The sequence below is a fragment of the Natator depressus genome, chromosome 9, assembly GCF_965152275.1.
Source record: "Natator depressus isolate rNatDep1 chromosome 9, rNatDep2.hap1, whole genome shotgun sequence".
Taxonomy (NCBI): Eukaryota; Metazoa; Chordata; order Testudines; family Cheloniidae; genus Natator; species Natator depressus.
In genome coordinates this window covers 30825115-30846375 of record NC_134242.1, presented here as the reverse complement: position 1 = coordinate 30846375, position 21261 = coordinate 30825115, and the positions used below count along the sequence as shown (strand labels likewise).

General features: G+C 40.4%; 1 long non-coding RNA gene across 1 annotated transcript in view; it reads left to right on the top strand.

Annotated features, from left to right (window-relative positions):
* Positions 1-307: 307 nt before the first annotated feature.
* LOC141993422 (uncharacterized) overlaps positions 308-21261 on the top strand; it is a 196213-nt gene continuing 175259 nt past the window's right edge. Inside the window, exon 1 of the long non-coding RNA XR_012640851.1 lies at positions 308-364. This is a non-coding gene — a long non-coding RNA (uncharacterized LOC141993422). The remainder of the gene's footprint in view (positions 365-21261) is intronic.

Genomic DNA, 21261 nt, shown 5'->3' with positions numbered 1-21261 from the left:
GGGCGAACTCAGCCTGGCTGGGGAAGTTTCCCAACAAAACTCTACAAACTGGGAATCATCAGTGGAGAAGGAAAAACCCAGCTGAGGGATCTTGCTGTCAGGTCCCTACAGGCCAGTTCTCAGGGGGAACCCTGCATACAGGCTTGGGACTAACCAGCTCCCCACATAGCCAGTCCTGCTTTTGCCCTAGCTGGCTCCAGACTCACTCAGAAATGGCTTCTCCCCTTTCCTGAACTCCCTGGGAGGGGCATCTCATTTCCTACTGGTTGCCGGGCAGACTCTGCGTTTGCTTTGGCTCCCCCTCCCTACCAGGGACAGTGTGCCTCTCCCTGAGCTACCAGCAGACAGAGCCCCAGGAATCTAGGTAATCTCCTTGGGGGTTACCCCAATAATACAAACTGTAAATATAATGGTCTGGGGGGAGTAGGAGTTTGGCCATTAAATACTTTCAATCCAATATTACAGAAGTAGTTTTTATTTTAAGCTATTTCCTTTTTTTTGCCCTGCAAGTTACTACATTGAATATATATATAGTACTTTTTAATGGAAAATGAGTGACACAGAAGTCAGTGGTATGTAGCATTTCCAGTTCTCTTTACTACTGTCTAAACAGTGCAATTCCTGTGTAGTTGGGTAGAATCTTTCACCTTTGAAATCCTGAAAAGGTATTCAGTTTCTTTTGCTGGAGCGTTGTATGATTTGTGGAATCCTCTTGCAATATTTGACAGCCACCTGCTCTTTTGGTCACAGATTAATAACTCCTGACTAAACATGAAAGCCTGCTGAGGCCATCTGCCTTTATATGTAGCAGGGTTCCTTTCACCTGCCTCTGATTAACTCTACAGAGCAGCATTCTGTTCATAGCTGTCATGTTGGACTACGTGACCCGGTTATCTTCAGCCTAAGGGTTCAGTATGTGTTCAGGTTTTAAATAGAGCTACTCTGATAGGCCCTGATCTTGCAAAGACTTCTGCACATGCTCAAGGGTTAAGTGCATAATTCGCTCTGCAGAATGAGGACCAGGGTTTGATAGTGGCCAAAGGATGTGAATGTGATTACTGTGGGAACTCCTCACATGAGTAGTAAATTTGTTATTAAGGACTCTACCTCATTTCTGCCCCCCCCCCTTTTTTCCTCTGTCTGTTCTTCAAGGGATCAATCCTGCAAAGTGCTGAGTGCTTGAGTGTGTGCTTAACTGTAAAATCATGAATAGCCTCACTGAATTTCACCGTAGGAGAGAACAAAGCTGATTAACATCACAAATAAATTTAGCAAAGGAAAACATGGAACAAATTCCTCCTAAAGACCTATCTCTGCTAAGAGCCCTATAAGAAATACACATCTAAACCATTGCTAGTTGGTTTATCTTAACTGGTTCCCTCCTCACCCCACGAGGGGGTCGTGGCTCCCTCCCGGGGATTCCTGCCCCATCCAACCCCCCCACGTTCCTTGACACCCCCCCCCCGATCCGTGCCCCATCCACCCCCCTCCCCGTCTTAGACAAAAAATTATGAATTACCCCTGTCTACCTTGCCAGCTGTGGACAATGGGGATACATCAGCAGTAAACACCAGCAATCAGCTTGCAGGAATGGGGGAAGACTTCATTTGCATTGTAAAATTGCAGCAGGAAACATTACATGGGAACTCATCAGGAGGGGGTGCTCCAATTAAGAGGGCATTGCCCCCCTCGAGGAGACAGGAGACTGAATCTCCCAGGAGACCTTCCTGGCTCTTGACAGCAGGACAATGAACTTTTGGGGGAATATAAGAAACTGGAAAAAGACTGGGTGATCCTTCATCTGAGGAGACCAATACATTAAAGGGTAAACTCCTCAGCTAATCTACTAGGATGGTGTGTGTTGTGTGGTCTCTGGAGGCAGCAAACTAGATAACATCTATGAAGGTCTAGTGAGAAGGACTGGACGCAACAGGGAGACGGTTTTGGAGAGATTTGGGACTGGAGGCATTATTGGTGTCACCCTGCAAGGAGTAACCAGGCTGGTGGAAGCCAGAGTGAGACCACTGTGCTATGAGCATGCTACTGGTGGCAAGGCTCTGAGCCAAAGCTGCACAGGGTTACAGGGCAGGCGGTGACACAACCCCTTACTGGTCTTTGGGGACCGGCAAAGTGTATCAATCAGCTGATTTTATTTATTTAAAAGGAATTGGTACTTTCAGGAACTATCAATTAGTGCAATACCTAGTTATGCAGTCTTGTTTTCGTTACACTCCTTTTGTTTGTCATGGTTACCTGTTGTAGCCTGTCTCAGATTCTGCGATCTACTTACTGTCTACCTTCATGTATGCCTTTATTTAAGTCAATTGAAGCTTAGGTCCTGATTCTGCAAACTGCTGTCCATGTACAGAATGGTTTACAGGGCTATCATCCTAAACTGTACATTCCTCAGGCCAGGTACTGCCTTGTTGTGTTTGTACAAGAAACCTGTGTAATGCCTATGTAATGGGGCCCAAATCTTAACTTGTGGACATAAGCGCTACCACAATACAACTAAACAGTAATAAAACGCAGCCAGGTGTCCTATAAACATTTCTGGTTTATCTTATAAAATTGGCAATCAACAGTTCACAGTAACTATCACGTAGAAAAAGTAATAAAACTTACTACATGAAAAACAGAGCCAGATTCACTGGATCGTATTTTTATTTTCCAACACTTGTTGAGGTTGAAGGGATGTGCTCAGTCTTCTAGAGTAAAATGGATGGCTGCATTTTTACCAAAAATTGCAACCCTAACTTAATATGAAATGAACCTTACTTTCTCTGGCTTCCTCCATGAGCAAAGCAAAATTCTGATTTAGAGGTCTGGAAACTTTATAGTTTGTCACTAAGGCTGATAGAACATTTGTATTTATGCCACGCTTTCTGTGAAGAAATATTTAACTATGTAGCAAAGGCAGCATTTTGACTTCATAGGGCGTTCTGAGTCAGTAAACAATGCAGAACATGACTCATTAATTAAAAAGGAAAACATTATATATAAACCCTTAAATGAAATCTTGTGAGTATAATCTTTACTAAAAATATTTCAAAGGAGGAAGTTTTTGTCAATAGCTCCTCTAATTAGACTGAGTGAACCTGTCAGTTGAGATATGAAAATCTTTTTATAATTCAAGAGACTGTTAAAATCACTGTTACCCAGATAACAGGTTCATGATCTCACCACTAAATTAACTTTTTAGAAACTGTTTCTCACCTTTCTCCCCACTTGCAAAGAATCTGTCCCCCCCCCCCTTCCCCATATCTAAATCTTTCTGGATTTTTTGTTGATCTTTCCAAAATTGACAAGCTGTCAAAAGATTTCTTCCTGATTTCTCCTTTCTCCCACCTTCATGGATGGCATAGGGTTCACTCTGCAGCTCATTGAAATCAATAGTCTTTCCACTGGCTTCAGGGTGCTTCGAACTGGGCCCGTGGAACAATTTTGGGAATTTACAGATCACATTGATTAAGATGACAATAAATAAATAAGATCAAAATAAAAATGTGGAAACTTTTCTATACACAAAGAGCTCCTGTTTTTTTCAGATAAGTCACCATTTTGGAAAAGAGAGTGGGAGGAAGGGAGGGAGAAGGAAAGATTACATATGCTCGAATGATTGGAAGACCACTGCAGAGATAACTACTATTCAGGATTCCAAATTTAGGATTTGAGAATCTGGCTTGAAGGGACATAGCTGGCAGTATCTTGACAACCTCATGGTTAAATTTAGACGAAAATAGCTGTAGAGTAGTTAAGGATATAATACAACTCCAGCAAGTGATTAATCCTCCGAGTGGATCTTTGGGACATAAATCAGTGGTTCTCAACCTTTCCAGACTACTGTATCCCTTTCAGGAGTTGGATTTGTCTTGTGTACCCCCAAGTTCAACCTCATTTAAAACTACTTGCTTACAAAATCAGACACAAAAATACAAAAGTGTCGCAGCACACTATTACTGAAAAATTGCTGACTTTCTCATTTTGTCTGTATGAAAACTTAGTTTGTACTGACTTCATTAGTGCCTTATATGTAGCCTGGTGTAAAACTAGACAAATATCTAGATGAGTTGATGTACCCCCAGAAGACCTCTGTGTACCCTCAGGTGTACACATATCCCTGGTTGAGAACCACTGACATAAATAACACTATATTCCCCATAGAGACATGGAAGCAATTTGCCTCTCTTCCCTGCTAATTGTGACTCCCAAATAGCACATGGACCTAAAAAAGCTTATTTTGTCCTGAAAAAGCATCACTGTTTAGGAGATTGTTCCTGTCTTGACGTTACGTGGAATATGGTGTGTCATGCAATTACCTAACACATCTCAAGCTGTCTGTGGAATCTTGAGGACCGACATGAGCCCAGTCATGAGTCCTTGATGATGGCCAGCATTTTATGCAGGAGAATCGGTGCCAACAGATTCAAGTGAGTGGCTCCCTATACATACTAGGGGAAAAAAGATTGGTGGGGCTTCCTGGATTTCCTGTGGAACTTCATCATCAGGATCCTTAACCCTCAAAGATCCTTAACCCTTGGTGCTGCGGTGTCAAGGAAGGGGAGAAAACTGGGATATTCTATAGAAGTGGAAGGACAGGAAATGTGGACTATCTTCCCTATATGATCTGAATGCTGGACAGAAGCTAGGGAGCAATCTAATATCCTCCTCCATGTGGGCTTGGTGATGGTATAAAAAGAGAATTCAGTCACCTTTTGGGGTTAATCCTGCTGCCATTGACCCCTCGTGTAATTCCCAAGCTGTTCTTGCCATTGTTGAAAAAGAACCACAAAAGGCAGTGATACAGTTTTCTGTCTTGCTAGTGAAGATGAGCAGCACTTGCAAGTTAAGGCTTGAATGTTTGCAGTGTTCTCTGAGGTGAGGAAAGAGACACAAGAACTGTATCCAATATGTGCCAGTGGCCGTTCCTAAGGGGACCAGTCAGTGCTTGCTGGAAAGTACCTTATTCTCCCTACAAACTCTAACTTAACTGTCGCTCCTATATGAGAGCAGGGTTACAGGACCTTAAAAAGAATCATTTTTGTGAAAAGACCTTGGTGATTCAGCAATGATTCTGCAGCCTGTTGGGAGCCTCTGTTTCTAAGCACATAGGACTTCCAGTGCACATCTCTGGGTTCTCCTGGCTAAGGACCTGATTCTACTACCCTTAGTCATGTTGACAAGCACCTTATTCTAAAAGAAATCTCACTGACTTCAGTGGAACTTCTTCTGGACTTAAGCACTGCTCCGTTAGAGTCAGGGCATGGGAATATGGCCTGTACATTGATTCAGCAAGGATGTCCTGCCCACACTGTTTCACTCTACTGATTATTAAATAGAGTTGTGACCAAATTCTAATTTATCTCACTCCTTTATAATACTCTCGTCACAAAACCCAAGTAATTTTTTTTCTTTTTAATGTGTAATCAAATATTTTATAATCTCTTGCAGTGGTTTCTGAGTAATTAAAAATAATACAGATTTTTATCAGTGGAAGGAAAAATGCACATTACAAACAAAGCACTAGGGAAATGCAATGGTTTCTATAGGATCAGGAGGTGATAGTCTTTGTAAGCGTGTGTTTGGCAGGGTGAGCCTCAAGTTTTTACCAGCAGTTGCCACCTGTGTTGTGAAGGAGACTTTTAAGTGTTGGAATGGGAGTCTGTGGCAAAGCCCAAAGTAGTCTTGTAATAGGAGATGTTTTTTGAGGACATTTAGTATACGGCATTCTAAATAGAATGATCAAAGAAATAAAGGGCAATTGTATTTATTTCTAAGGGACATCATTCCACAGTGGTGTTTGTTTATAATGCAAAATCACATATTTGCATCACTGTTCTGAACGTGATTTTCTTGAGAATGTACTTTTGATGGGATTAAATCCAATTATTGGACTTGTGTCATGAGACCCATTAGGAATTCTGTAATGGGCATCCTTAAAAGACCAGAGACAGGATAAGTCATTCTGTCTAGTGCTTGGTGTTGTCTGATGTGCCAAATCATGAAGTCCTTCATAGCCATTGATTTCAATGAAAACTTAGGTTGAGTAAGTACTTCCAGGTTTGGCCATATGATATTAAAATTACTTCAGTGACTAAACTAAAATCATGCTTCATCTATTGTGATATTTGGTGGTGGTTTTCTTTTTTATTTAAGACTGGAAAAAAATACATGTGAAAAGCTTGTTTTCAGGTTTTTACCCCCAGAAGATTCAGCTTAGAATATCTGTCTACAATGAATTTGCTAAATACTGAGTTATCAAAGAACTATTTTTAAGTGCCTTAACCAGATTCCTTAGTCTAACATCTTAATGTAATTAGAAAACTAAGATTTTTTTTCTTATGTAGGATTTGTTTCTTATTGAGTGTATTTTTATGCATTGACAGAAACTCCTGTTTTTCTGTGGAATTTGGGACTGTTTGTGTGATGCACAATCAAAACATGAGTCATTCACAAATGTTTATATTGTAGGAAGACAGGAATTGCTTTCATTTTTCAGTGGATAAGCAAACTAAGATTCACTTTTGTTTGATTTAAGTGAATCCACTATGAGCTGGTAAAAATAAAGGACCCATTATGTGTGTCCAATTTTTTGTTTTGCTTATCCAAGGGAACTGAAATAATAGACACGAATCTAGAGCTTTTATTTATAATTAAGGAGATTGCATATAAATTAACATATCTTTTTCATTAGCTGTTTCTCTGGATACCATCATTGCAATAATGTTGACTGTATCTATCTCACTCTTTCTTAGTCCTTTCCATGCTCTTCCCCTTCACCCTCAGTATTTCATCCTCCTATCTAGCTAGGACAGATGAGGGACCTACATTTCATTTAGCAATATGAGGTATGGGGCAACTGACACATGATAATCATTCAGTCCAAATCATGCAGATTAATATATTAGAGCTTTTCTGATGGAAGAGTTTTTGTTAGAAAACACTGATTCCATGAAATTGAAATGTTTCATGGGTACGTATCAGTATAGACGCAGTTTTTGCTGGGAAACTATCAATGTTCTGCCTTTATCATCATTTTGACTTTTTTATATTATAAATTACTAACATAATTAATACATGACTTCCACCCTCTCTACTCCACTAAGTGTCCACTAAGGGACACTTAATTCATATCCTCAGTGTTGCCTACTGGGTAGAATATTGGACTGGGTCTCATGAGATCTGGGTTCTATTCCGACTCTGCCAGTGGCCTGCTGGATGACTTTGGATAAGCCACTTTCCATCTCTGTACAATGGAGGTCATATAGGAAACTGTAGCAGAGTGCTTTGAAATCTATTGATGAAATGGACTGCCAAATATTCGTTATTAATCTCTGCTGCCTTTAACAAAGCTGTTCATTCTCTTTCCACACTTCCGTGACCTAGTCTCTCTTCTCTTTCCATGTTACTCGCTACTCCTTCTGCATCTCCACATCCTTCTATCGCCTTCTTTCAGGTGACATCCCTCAGGACTGTCCCTTCCTCTTCTCTATCTTCTGTTTTGAGGAGGTCATGTGCCTTTTGTGATCTATATGTAACTGGATCTATTTCTCTACTTATGACCCCTCTAATATTTACTTGTGCTTCAGACTACTCTTCTTTGATATCTCAACACAATTTGAAACTATGACCCCCATACAAAGATTCACAGGAGTTTGTACCTGATCAGCTGCATGCAGCCAAATTAAGGGCTTGTCCTCAGAGGTGAGGCGTCACCTCTAACACTGTAACAGTAATGATTCACTAGTCCCACAAACAAAAATGCTGACTTGTCTTGAATTGGCTCAAACAGCATGTCTGTCAGTGACTAGACAGCCTCATTGCTTTTAACCACATCCTGACTTCTTTTCTATTCTCTGGCTTCCATAACTGAGATATTCAATGTTTAACTGGTGGAATCTGTATAAAGCAGTGAAAAACATTCAGAATAAACCCAGAAGCCATGTAGGTTTTGGATTTTGTTGCAAACCTGTTACTCAGATCAGGTTTACTAACCTTTTATATGGTTTTGGATTTTGTTGCAAACCTGTTACTCAGATCAGGTTTACTAACCTTTTATTTGAAATTGGATTGAGTTTCAGGTAATCTTTGCATTCTGGAGTAGAATTTGTTTTTGATTGGAAGCCATAATATCTGAGCAATTTAGGTCTGGTCTACAGAGTTAGGTCGATATAAGCAAATCCAATGGTGCTCCCACTGATGTATGTCGCCCACTACATTGACTTAATAACTCCACCTCCATGAGAGGTCTAGCACTTTAAGTTGATGTAGTTAGGTTGATGCAGTGTCAGTGTAGCCCCTGCGTTGCTTACATCATGTGTTGCTGCCTTGGGCTTACAGCTGGAGTACCAGGGCTTCAGGCTGTCTGCCCCACAATGGCCCAAACTGTTCACTAAATCAGTGGAAGCACTCCTAGTGTGTACGTGCACCACCAATAGAAGTTGCGTAGTGTGGCCATGAAAAATCAATGTAGTTACTGTGGTGGCTGTAAGTCAATGTAACTTAAGTCAACTTGATTTTGTAGTGTAGACGTGCCCCTAATCCTGGGAAAAACTGGCAATTTCAGCTAAACCTTGCTTTTTTGAGAGCGTGATGTCAAGGCAGGGATGCTTGCTGAAGTCCAAAGCTCATAAACAAACTTGGGCTGTGTATCTTCCTACATTAAAACCCCAACGGTTTGCGCAGACCTGCTGAAAACTGAAACTGGATTTTCGTATGACCCAATTAGCTTTCCTGATTTTCTCCAGTAAGTGACTAACTTTTAATCACTATGAAATCAAGGATAAACACCTCACCTCTTCATATTATATTACTGGATCAGGGCTATAATGACTCTTATTGATTTCAGTGGTCTTTGCATCTTGAATTTTCCCTCATTTTGTGTTCTAGTCATACACAGTTTTGTGTTTTCACTTTTGGGCTTCAGTATGTTGACAGCTATTCTAGAATCTCCCTTGCTACCCTCAGACTACTCTGCTGGCATCTGTAAGTTTTCTGTGCTATCCCCAATACACTGTCTGAGCCATCTGACTTCAGTTCCTTAGACTGTCTACATGGCCTACAGGGTTTTTATCCATGCCAACTCACTAAGACAACAGTGCCTCCAATCTGCTTTTTTTCTCCTCCACTGCTGCCTGTCAATATTTCATCTGCCTGTGGGGACCTTCTTACAGCTAGGCCAACAAGGCCCTGATTTCCTTACTCTTCATAGCGAATGCTGCAATCTGTTGAGCTCCCCTAAAGTTCTCCACAGCCCAAGTAGCTCTTTGTATATGCTTACTCTGTCTTGATTTAGTGCAGTGTTTCTTTCAATGGTCCACAATTCATTAGACCTCTCTTAGCACTGACCAATTTTGTGGTGTATTTACTGCAATTATTGCCTCTTCAGAGGATAAAAATGGTAAAGAGCCATAATACTGGTTGGCTTTCAGGAACCACCTACAGAGCACTCCCTCAATGACCAATTTTAAAAGAAGTAACATATTTTAAATATGCATTAAAATCAATGACTATGTGCAGCTTTCCCTTTCCTCAGTGTCACCAATGCTTATGGCTAGAATAGCACAGATTGACAGAACTACTCACCTTTGTCACTTTTACTGTCTCTGTGACCTTGGGTAAGTCAATTAAACCAAGGTTTAAAAGTAGGTGCCGGTTTTTGGTTGCTTCAATTCTTGGGTGCCTAACTTGGGAAAATTTTGGGCCTGTTTCTCCTCTCCCTCCACCCCCGAAGTGCTGAGCATCCACACTTAACTGAAAATAATGGGGGCTGAGAATGCTCAGCACCATTGAAAATTAGGCCTCAGTGTCCCAAGTTGGAGTAAGTTCACCTGAAGAAGCCAGGAATCAGTTGAACAGATATTCACCCCAGTGTCATTTCACTGTTGGAAGAAAGCATATGTGGATAAAGTGATGAGATGAGTTTGACTTTTGCTAAAAATATGCAGACAGGTCACGGGCTTTTGTGAATTTTTCTTTATTGCCCATGACCTGTCTGTGAGTTTGCTAAAAATATGCGTGACAAAATCTTAGCCTTAATCATAATCTTCAATGGTGGTAGGGAAACATGGGAGTAAATAATGTTAAAAAACAAGCTTGTGAAAGGCTTATACTTCATGATGGTGTTGAACAAAACATCCCTTTTCTGTCAAGAAAATAAAGAAAGTAAATATCTTGTTTACAGGGCCAGATTGTGATACTCTTGATCATGTTGGATGATATCAGTAGGACTGACACTAAGTAGCACCTTACCTCATCATTAGGAGTACAGGCATCTGCCCTAGTATAATGACATGCACCAGTTATTTCTTAAACAATGCTGTTTGTTGATCACATCTGACATTAGCAAAAGGTTGTGATGTGCGTCAGATGGCTCATTTGATGGGTCTCCTAAAAACTTGAATTCTCAAAGTCCAAATCAGGGTAGCGTAGGTGATTCTTGTCTGTTTTATAGAATGTTCTGAAAAAAACTCTATTTAACCTGCCCAGAGAAGACAATGACCAAAGATTGTTATACAAATATAACACATTGATAAGAAATTACTGATAAGAAGATGTTTACTAAATAAATGACTACGCTTTAATTAGGGTATACCTTAAAAAAAAAATTTCCTAACCAGGAAAACCCCAATATTACTTTCTGCACAAATTGCTAGTTTGCTAACCAAAGCTTGGCAACTAGTTGTATATTTTGCACTGACCATTTACTCTTTTCTTATACAATGTATTCTAAAATGGGATTTAATAAAATAGATATGCTGTAATCATAAAAGGATACTTTAGCATCTGTTTAGATGTGAAGACTAATCCATACTTACATTAATTTAACTATCATAGTTTGGTGTGGGAATACTGAAAAGATTAAATGTCTGCTGTAGAAAGATTCCAAAATATATAGTATTGATTTGAATAAATGAATCAATTAGCAAACTATGGTATGCAATCTAAGCCTAATTATCAGAATCTACGTCTCTTACTCATACTGTGCCGTCTCTTACTCTGAGTAGCACCATAGAAATCAGTAAGACTATTTGCAAAGTCAAGTACTATTTGGTATGAATAAGGGTTGCAGAATGTAGCTATAAGATAGTAAATGTAAGCCAAAATTGCACATACATTAATTTGACATTTATATTATTTTTATGTAAAACTGTCTATTCTGCAATTAATAAACAAATGAGAGAGTCCACTGAGTGCTTTTCTGGCTACGTAGCATTTTCTGAATGGTGGCCAATAATTCTCTCTTCTGAAATGATCTACAAGTAATTCAAATTGATGAGAATACGAGATGTGCCAGATCATTTGGCACAAAATCAGGTATCTCTGAACATGGAAGTTCTGATGACCTGCTACATAACATGACATAATGTGATGTGACTGACCTTGTATCACATTATGCAGCATCCAGGAAACGGGAAAATACAGTGTTTTCAAGGCCATTTTAGTGAGGGAAAACTTGGCTTTGATAGATCTCTGTTTAAAAGGTAACTTGCTGCCCATGAAAAGTCAGAGTCTGCTACACAGCAACACAGAATGGACTTTATGCTGTGAGTATCCACCTTGGCACAGAGGATACTCCAAAGCAAAAGGATAATATTGAGGATAAAATAAAGCACTAGTCCAACATAGGTTTCAGAGTAGCAGCCGTGTTAGTCTGTATTTGCAAAAAGAAAAGGAGTACTTGTGGCACCTTAGAGGCTAACAAATTTATTTGAGCAGATGCATCCAATGAAGTGAGCTGTAGCTCACGAAAGCTTATGCTCAAATAAATTTGTTAGTCTCTAAGGTGCCACAAGTACTCCTTTTCTTTTAGTCCAACATAGTAAACTAGAGGATCATGTGACTTCATCCATTTTTAAAGAGAGAGAGAGGTTGAGGGAGAGTGCGTGGTGGTGAATTTTTCTCTGAGAACCTTTGTTTAAAAGTAAATAAATAAATTAACCTTGGATTTGAACTGCTTATTGGGTAAGTTCAGATTGTGTTCTGGATCGAAAGTTTGCAGCTTGAGCCCATAGTAACTTCAGTGGGGCCAGATTCCAATGCCCTTGCACACACTGAATAGTATCTTGCTCCACATGTTAGTCCCATTGAAATTAATGGAACTACTCCCACAGCAAGGTACTACTTAATGTGAGTAAGGGCATCAGAATCTCTTTCCATAAGATAGTTATGCTGACGTCAGAATGATGTGAAATTACCAGTTTTGACTTCACAGGTATTCACCTGCAAAAAACAGACCTGTGAGTGTCATGGTGACATTTGGTCTAGGTATACTTGGTTCTGCCTCACATGGAAGAGAAGTGTGCAGCCTTAGTCAGAAGGGAGCAGGCTGTGTGTGTATGTGTGTCCACCCAGAAAGGCACTGGCTAGGGAGCTGGAAGCCTGAGAGTGGGTGTCCTTGTTGGCCCACTGATGGGGAAACGCAGGTGCAGTTGCACTGACCTGTGACAGAAGTCTTGTGTACTTAGTAAATTAAGTCAAATACACGCGGACTAAAGTCTCTCATTCCTTGCTGTGAGCAATCTTAATCTGAAATAGAAGAAAATGTTACTACTGATTTAAAGGTGAAGCTGCCTATGTATACAGTCATGTTCTTTATGACCCTGAGCCATGCAGTCTGCCCATTATTTTTTCATTATTGTGTTTTCCAGGGTTTGAAACCCTACATTTTCTTAGCTGTTCCTGTCTTCCATCATGGGCATGAACTCAGCCAAAAAGCTGCTCATAATTCTGCTGTTTCACTGGCACGTTGCTTTTAATGGCTGAGAACTCCAGTTTTCTTTTCTGAACCATTTCTTCCCCTCGCTGTTTTCCAGGAGTAAGATTGCATCTACATCAATCTATACAAGAGGCTGGCTGTATGAGATGGGGCTGGTGGTTTTGTCTTTCATCTGTATTTCCTGGGTAGCCCTGTTTTGTTTTGTTTTAAAGATAATGTATCTGCAAATCTTTTTGTTTGTTTGCATTTGAAAATATAGACCAAGATGTGAACTATATTGCAAATCTTGAAGTCAGTGGGGACTACTCATGTGAGTAAAGTTACTCCTGCTTAACTCATTGCAGGATCAGAGACTGTTTAAAATTCAAACCCCTTAATTTTTTTTCTCGTGACAGTTAATATTTTAAAAGTGCAACTTTTTTGTTTAATTTTTTTTTTAAAGACACCTGAGCATTTGGCTTTTCATAGGTGGGTAAGGGGCAGAGAGGATTTTGGGACTCATGCTAATTTCTGGAATACAATCAACCAGCTAGGACTCAGCTGATGTGATCTTCCAAATGAAAAGTTAATTTATTATTTTGTCTGTTTTAAATTGTAATCTCTGCTTGGTAACACTGAAGGAAGGCTAGTTTGTAGCCTGTAGCTGGAAGCCCTGAATGTGGGGCTCCCGATGGAGCACGGGAGAGATTTGTGCTTCACAAGGATGACACAGAATGCTACCCCTCCCAGCTGCTGGCCCTGTTCCACAGGCCAGTGTTGAGGGGGCTGGGAACATGGCTACATCTCCTCAGTGGCCCTCGCCACTCGCTCTTCCTTCATCCTGTTCCTGACGGGTGAACCAGAATAAGCAGTCCATGTGCTTTCCTGAGCTCACTCCAGGAGATGGGCTTGAATGAGAAGTGCCATTGCTCCTGTGGAGGGGAATCTTCTTGCTCACCCATGTATGGCTGTGTAGGGGCTGATCACAATCTGGGATAATTCTGGTTGGAAATGGGAAGAGTATGAGCCCATATACAATATAAAATGCACATAGTACAATAGTTTCAAGTTGCAAAGGTTCAGTGCTGAACAATTAACATTGTCATCACCACATTACTGTGTCAAAAGATATATTTTTTACATGAACATAACTGGTGCAGGTAAGCTAGTTTCAATTTTCATTCACACTTAGTGACCTCAGTTATCCAAAGCTTCACGCCCCATTTACTTCTGAATCAAGGACTAGATTCAGTCATGCCTGGGAGGACTTGTCAACTTTCCAACCATTCATCCATGCAGTCAAGAAATAGGCAGAATGTCTGTAGTTTTAAGCTGCTCCTCCCCCAAATGGTTTTTGTATGTTACTTCAGATCAAAACTATTCCTCACCAACTATTAGCCTAGGTGGTAGTAGTTTTTAAGTAATTATTGCTGATTACATTCTTCCTGCCTCAAGTGCTGTTTAATGCTAATTATATAAAGAGAACTGGCTTTTCACAGAGACAGACACACACACAAATCTCAGCATGCAGAAAACTTTCAGGCAAGGAAGGAAAAAAAGCTTTTGTCACTTATTAGATTCCACTATACATTCCATGTCTAAAGAGGCTTCATGTTCTGTGGGTTTCTTTTTTTTTTAAACTCATTATTATATTAACATTCTTATATTCTCAAGATGTTGTTAGTACTTATGGGTACTGAGGTGAATGATGTCTCATGCACAGAGACCAGAATTATAATTATTAGCCTATGAGTGTAGGTTTCTTACTTGCTTTTACAGAATGCAATATCAAGGAAATCAGATCTTTAATTTTCAAGAAGGAGGAGATTTGATTTTGATATTTCTGTACAATGATAATTTAAAAGAAAGCGGGGGGTTTTCAGAACACAGGTGGGAGGTTTAACTTTCTTTTTAGGGATGGAATGAACCAGTTTGAGGAAGCAGCAGCACCCGGTGATACTTTAGCTGCAATGTACAAGCTTATTCTTTACTGACAAGTGAGAATGTTAATGATACCAATTACCCACTTTATGGTAAGGAATAGTGAATGATGGAATGCAGCATTCTTTTGATGATATGCTCAAATAGTTTGCAATAACATTTCTAACACAAGACTGATTTTAAACCGTGTTATTCTCATCCCTCTTTATTTGTTGTTTAGAGTGAAAACTTTGAAAGGTCTTGAGTTGGATTTATGAAAGAAAAGAAGAAATGAGGTTGTTAACTTCAATCAATAAGCTGATGATTTCAGAATGCTATGAATCTAATGTTTGCATTGTGATTGTGTAGGCTTATCTTTTAAACACTTTTGCTTGCTCTCTCATGATATCTTGCGAGATAATCTAAAACCTGACGTTCACAGCAATGTTTAAGGTTGAGAAATCAAGCACTCAGAAGTCAGGAAATTTCATGAGTTAGGGTGGCTCCAGCATTACCAGGGATCTGTTGACTTCAGTGGGACTATTCATGTTCAAAAGCTTTGCTGAACTGCAGACCAAATTCTTTGCTAGCATAAATTAGTGCAGCTCCATTGACTTCAAAGAAGTTATGCCAGCAGACAACTTGTCTCATTGATTTCTCCAAAAAAAAAAAAAAAAAAAAAATTACATTTTGAGTTTCCAGCATCAGCCATTTTTGCTTATTAAAGCTCAGTTCTGATTTGTCAGAGACAGGAATCGTGGCTTTCCCCATGACTGAACAATAGAAATGTGGCTGAATGAATTTTTCTCAAACTTAAAAAGAGAGAAACTATCTGAGATTAAGCATGGAAAATCTCAGCCCAGAGTATTTTTCAGTCAGATTTATGAGGTTCATATATTCGCCTTACTAGCGAGGATACTAGGAAAAAGAGTGTATCAAGATATCAAATGAAGCTGCAGATCATGATCTGCTGACATCTCCTGTGACTGGACCCTACAAGGTTTTGCACAGGCCTCAGGGGTACATGTATATTTTGTACTAATTGAGATGTATTCATTAGGAGGGGTAGGAGACTCTGGTTGTGTTTTGCAAAACCTCTGGAAGTGTTTTTCAAAGTCTTGTTTTGCAAATGTATTGTGGTCTGTGTACACACATGCGCACAAACACATTTGGAGGGCATGACGGGTAAATGTGTATCACCCTTGGGCAGCCCACAGAGATCAGTGGGGGATTTGGAGTCCTGCGACTGCTGGCAGTGTGATGCATTCTTAGTGACTGATGAGAGTTTTGACCAGCACTTATATACAACAAATAGGAGTAGGGAGCAGTGCTCAGGAGTTATGCCCACGCTTCTTTGCATATTTCTCAGGCAAGGCTGGTGGAGTGGACTGGCGATGACAACGCACAAAGAATTGCTCCAATAAAATCAGGACTGAATTAAGGACAAGGGAGATAAATGTCATGTCAAACCTACATCGTACAAAATCACTATTCCCTCCACCTGGGTGCACCACACTACAGATAGAATGCTTGTGGGTCCCCTCTAAACTGACCACACATGAACCACCCCCATAGCAAAGCCCCTCAGCAATTAGAGTTCACTGGTGGTTACTAATAATGCTCTGGTGGTTGGTGTAAACTTTTTCTTAACCCCAGTGTTATTCTCAGATGTGTCTAGTTCCAGCAGAACTTGTGTGGGGAGTGAGAGGCCAGGTAAGAACTGTGTACCAGGGTTTTCGTTAGAGCATTGCTCTTTTTCTAGGTCATTAGCCCCACTCTCTAATTCTCTTTTAATGCAAAGTTGTTCATAAGTCTCTTATATCTATTCCTGTACTGTCAGTATTCATAGAAGATACAGTAATCCTTCCTTCTTGCACTTCTTAGGCATGTATGGCAAAATCCATACAAAAGGTTCAATAATAAAGTAATTCACTTAATGGTAGCAAAACTCCTGGCTGTTTAACTCTAGCAGCAACTAAAACTCATTAATAGGAAAATATGTACTTTAAATATCCAATCCATTGTGATACATTATGCCTGTTACATTACAATGGATTGTTTATGCTCATGCTGGGATAAGTGGTGTAACAGCTCAGTATATAGCAGGGAGTAGGGTTGCCCTCAGCTGGCTAGTTCAATGAGAGGCTATGGGATGATCTTCTATTGGTAGTTGAAGGAAATCTTCCTTAATTCAAATGTCAATGGCCTGTGTCTTTTAGGACTGAAGGAAGATGTTTCTATTCCCCGCTCTGTGTTTGTATGTGATTATTGAGTAATGTCTGCTTCACATGGCCATAAGATGTATAAATGATGCACTAGTTGATATCAGAACTTTAAAGAACAGGAGTACTTGTGGCACCTTAAGAGCCTAACAAATTTATTTGAGCATAAGCTTTCGTGGGCTACAGCCCACTTCATCGGATGCATGCAGTGGAAAATACAGACTAACACGGCTGCTACTCTGAGAACTTTAAAGGAAAGTTGTTGTTGTTTTTTAAAGCCAGTTGCTAAGTGTGGTAAACACTCTGTCATCCAGGGTTATCAAAATATAAATATATACAATAATAAATGATCTAGAGAAGGTAGATCGGGCACTTCAAAACTTCCTGTTTCATAGCATGAGAACAAGGGGACATCCATGAAATTAATACAGCAAATTCAAAACAGATACATGAAAATACTTTTTTTTCACAATGTGGTGTTAAACTGTGAAACACCTTGCCACAGGATGTTGCTGAGACCAAAAACTTAGTGCGATCCAAAAAGGGATTGGACATTTATATGAATAATAAGAATATCCAGAGTTATGAGAGTTAATGCTAACATATTCTGGAAGAGGTATTAAATCTCATGTTCCAGGGTTAAAGATCATGTTTTTTAGGGATTAGGATGGGACTATGTGTGTAGGATGGAGGGAGAAAAGACAGATTATTCTATATCTGCCCAATGCAAGTTTTCTTGCACTTTCCTCTGAAGCAACTGGTGCTGGCCACAGTCAGCGGTGGGATACTGGACTAGAAGAACCATGTATCTGATTCAGTGTGGCAATTTCTATGTTTATTCAATAAGGAAGGTACATGTGCTGTATGTGACACCTCATGGAGGAACTAATGACAGTGTCATGCCCATTGTGTGGCCTTGTCTACATTGATGTGTTTTGGAACTTCTCTCAGTACTTCTGTAGCACTGGTGCAGGTCTGTTGGTGCTGGCAACAGTCACGGTACTGGCATAGGCTGGTAGGAGTCCTTTTTACCACTACAAAGCAGGGCTAAGTGCAACAATAATAAATAATGCTGGTAACCAATCTGTGCTACCACTCCCATTGCTGCTAGTAGCTATGGAGCAGCACTGATGCTAGGGCCGCAGAAAAATTTGAGAAAACGCTCCGTGTAGAAGCAGCCCCAGTGTGATCAGCAAGTCAGGGTTAGTTCTGATTCGGACGTCGTATTTGCAAATTGATGTCTCTGCTGGACAGTTGTGGGTGTGGAGTTGCTGTGTTGCCAGGCAGAATGGAAATCTCCCTCCCCCCCCAATTGGCTTAACTGAAACTGTACCTGCATTCTCTGAATACATTTTACTTTTCCATAGTATTTAGGCAATATTCTTAGGCCTCACAGACATAAGGGAAACATTGCTGCCATTACCAGCAAATGGCTCCTTCACTTTCCCTAAGCTGATGTTGAAATTGTCACTGCCCATCTAAGGTACTTACATGGCCCCCGGTAGCATAGTATCTGAGCACTTCCCACTGTTTAATGCATTTATCTGCACAACACCCCTCTGAGAAAGGGAAGTGCTATGTACCCTGTGATGCTGGCAGACCAGGTCAGATCAGGGCCACAAGCCAATTCACTTGGGTGTTAGTACAGATCATAGTGTTAAATGTATTCAGATGTAAAAGTATTCAGATGTTAAACTTCATGAAAACTAGTGGATTGTTACTTTGTATTTTCACTTTTCTGTTCGTGTTACAATGTAATAGCTAATATTTAGGCTGTAAATACCCCTGTTGCCAAATAACTAATCAGATATCAAAGAAGCCTTTGGGGAATGCTAATGAAGGACTTTATCAGAAAAGGTGCCAATTCCAAAGCAAATGGCCATTGTGTGTGGTGACATGAGGTCAGAGACTCAAAGTGCATTCCTACATGTAGCACCTTAGAGACTAATCAATTTATTTGAGCATAAGCTTTCCTGAGCTACAGCTCACTTAGTGTAGCTCACGAAAGCTTATGCTCAAATAAATTGGTCAGTCTCTAAGGTGCCACAAGTACTCCTTTTCTTTTTGCGAATACAGACTAACACGGCTGTTACTCTGAAACCTGTCATTCCTACATGGGTAGAGGGACTGTCAGCTTGTATTCTGTGAGAAGATATAAATATGAATTCAAAGAAAGATCCTTTATCTCTGACTGTTTGAATTGTTACAGGGAAGTGTGCCAGATCCAAAATGGAGATTCCGCAGAAACAATCTGGGTACCCTGAGAGGCTAAACCTGTCACTTTGGGGAACTGTCTGTTTATTACATCCCTGCCATCGTTTGGAATTACAAACAGTGATTCACCTATACATATATTTTACTTCCTTTAACTACTCAATAATTCTCATTCTTTTTTCATAGTTAATAAATAAATCTTTAGTTAACACTGGCAGCCAATTCTATAGTAGTCTTTGGTGTAAGATCCAGAGTACCAGTTGATCTGGTGTTAGTGACTAGTCTCTTGGGACTGGGAGAAACCTGATGGGGTGTGATTTTTGGTTTAGGACCTTTTATCACAAAGTCTGGGTGGCAAGATAGGCTGGAGAGTCTAAGGGGACTGTCTTTGACCCCATGGTAAGACTGGGATAGTGATCCAGAAGTTCACATTTGTTACTGACTTGTTGAAATCTAATTATAGAACATACCACCAGTTTGGGGTGTCTGCCCTTGTTTTCTGTCTGTCTGCCCTGAGGAAGGTGCACTCAGTTGTGAGCCACTCCAGACAGCGTGACATAGCCTCTCTGGGCCTCAGTAAAATGAGTGACTTGCCCAAAGTTACATAGGAAGTCTGTAGTAGAGTAAGGAATTGAACCCAGATCTTAAATTAGCACCCTAATTAAGGATTAACCACCTATCCTTATTCTCTGCTTAGCTGCTCTTTGAGGCAAGTCAGCTGTGTCTCCCCTACGTGTCCGTGCAGCACCTACCACCTGGTGAGCACTACTTCAACATTAATAATGTGGCTAGGGCAAGCCTGCCTATACCTCTACAGACAGCATGCCACCAGGTCCCAGCCACACTTCCCGCAATAGGGCTAAAACCAGTTTTATGCCTTCAACACCCATTCAGATGGAGGAATGGAGGAGTAGAGAGGCTGTCACTGACAACCAGAGCTGGTCAAATCATTCTGCTTATATCCTACCTCTGCTGCTGTTTGACATAGTAGAATTCCTACTTTTGTTCTGGCTGCTCCTCAGAGAAAAGAAAGCGGAATTGTATTATTTCTTCTCCCTTTCCCTTATTTCTCTTTAGTATAGCTTTGGCTTTCACAAGAAGGCTTATGCCCAGCAGAACCCCATTTTGCCCATTCTGGCTCGTGACTCAGCTGTTTGCCTGTTTGCCATATTCAGTAACTCCTATTTTCTTTCTCTTTAAGAGGAAAATTGTCTCAGAGAGTAATCACTTTTCTGAGTACATTTTTAACAAGGTGGGTGAGGTAAAGATATTAATTCACCCACTGAGTGTGAGTGTGTGTGTGTGTGTGTGTGTGTGTGTGTGATATGCTGGGACCAACACGGCTACAACACTACATTTTTAGTAGTCATTTTGAACTTTGAGCTTAATTGCTGTGGCCAAATTCAAGCTTGTAGCCTTTAAACATGCAGCACTCTTCAATACCAGCTGCTTCATGCTTAGTTAAAATTTGCACATACCTTTAGCCTGGCATATATCAAATCTGGCATGTCTGACATATATCAAAACACTGCATGGCACATCTCTTTGGCACGATAGTCATGCTTCCCTTCCGGTCTAATTGTGCTTCATCTTTTCTTGTTTCCTAGGGGGTGGGGTCTCTTCTCCACTTTGTGAATACTTCTCATTAGTGAGATTTATGCATTATTAAAATGAGTACTCCCAGGAGACAGTCATTCTAGCAAAATGCATTGAATTTTGTCAAAACAAGCAGTTTGTCTTTGTAGCCATCCGCAAGTACTGGAAAGATTTAGTCAATGATTGTGGACTGATAGTAAACTGGCCTTTGGTGCCCAGCTATGTCTGGAAAATCCCTCTGTTTCTTTCTAAATTACATTGTGTGGAAATATCTAAATCAAATCTCCTCCTCCTTCATGAAAAATAAACAAAGAGAGAGCTCTGGAGAGCAGGAGGCTCTGATTTCTGTGCTGGGTCTCTAATGATTTGTGCATTGTAAGTCTTCCTGGATCACCAGAGGCCTCTTGGTGGTGGTGTGGAGGTGACCTCATGGCTGTAAGGCAGCCACTCCAACTCTTCAAGAGTCCTTATGTGCTAGGATGGATGGTGACTGTGAGCACAGCACTATATGAGCAGCAGGTACGATGATGGGAAAGGGCTTCCCAGTGTTTCTCATAAAAACAGTAGTTGCTCAGAGGGGATAAAAATTATGGACTTGTAACTGTTATGAAG